This window comes from Aplysia californica, unplaced genomic scaffold (genome assembly GCF_000002075.1).
Source record: "Aplysia californica isolate F4 #8 unplaced genomic scaffold, AplCal3.0 scaffold00071, whole genome shotgun sequence".
Lineage (NCBI taxonomy): Eukaryota > Metazoa > Mollusca > Gastropoda > Aplysiida > Aplysiidae > Aplysia > Aplysia californica.
The window spans coordinates 1806585-1807885 of record NW_004797341.1 but is presented as its reverse complement, the minus strand read 5'-3'; positions in this window follow the sequence as shown (position 1 = coordinate 1807885).

The window sequence follows — 1301 nt, the reverse complement described above, 5'->3', positions numbered from 1 at the left end:
CCTTGCCCCTCCTCGAGGAAAAAGCAGAAGAGTCACAAAATACTCTGGACCAGAAAGGGCTTCGTTTTCCGAAAATTCGACAGCTTTTTGTTGTCGTTTTTTTCTGAGGACGGGTTGGTTGGTTTTTTTGTTGTTGTGGTTTTTTTGGTGGTTTTTTTTACGTTTAAAGAGAAGCATAGAGATACAATAATAGTCATTTAGTGCCCGGAAAAAGTAAGACAGACAGACAGACAGACAGATAGACAGAAACAGCAGAGGGAAAGTAAAGAAGCAGGAACAACCAGTGGCGCCCACCAACCACCCGTTTGATTGATTATGCAATGAAAAATGCACGAAAACTTGTCACAATTCCTGTTTCAGTCACGGCATCCCATATTTTTACCCTTTAAAAAAGTAGCATACTATGCCTCGAGCAAGTGTAACCAGAGCATGGAGCCAACTGCACTAAACATGGCGTTCTACTTGTTAGTAGGGATCGATTTCGCACATTTCATTTTTATCCTTCATTCAACCAGTGCGGCTTGCTGCTGTCCTTTCACGTTCACAATTACTGGAGCCCAAACCTGTTTTCCTTTGTCTTTAGTGGATGACAATGTTTCCCTTGCCAACTGACAGGATAGCCCCCTTGCTGTCGGATAAATAGGTTGCATTCGAACAATAGTTATATCATCACGCAGATATAATTTTTATTAGCATCGCTGTGGCTTTACAACGTTTCCGTGATGAGTCAGCAGTTTTATCCTCTTGTCCATAGCAGTCAGCGTGCAGTAATTTTGGGTGAGCAAAGAATAGCCCAAGACCGTAAAGTGCGTTTTAGTAGAACCAGCTCTCGCGAAAATGACAGGCGCGGTTGGGGGGGGGGGTAGTTGTAGAAGTGCTTCAACGACCTGACGTTGGACAAAGAGATGTTCGCAATAATTTAGAGCTTACCACGACGTAAGAAAGCCTCGGGGCTGTTCCAGAGTATTGACGTTGTGAACGCTTGATTAATATTATATCAGAGTTTCGATTCTGCGGTTGAAGCGTTAAGAGATCGTTTAATGGCTCGAATGCTGCTCAGCCCTTTTCACAAAGGTGGTGTTTTTTTTTGACGAACTGAAAGAATGTCTCGTAAAATTTCAAGCATGTCAGAAATTCTCTCAGTCTGGAAAAATACAAGAGAAAAGATGCGCCGATGGCGTGTCTAGATATTTGAGGTCGGTCACGCTTGAAAAACGTAACATCAAGTACCAGAGGGGGGAAACAGTTAAATAATCTTTGTCTGTATGTGCGTGAGAGAGAGAGAGAGAGAGAGAGAGAGA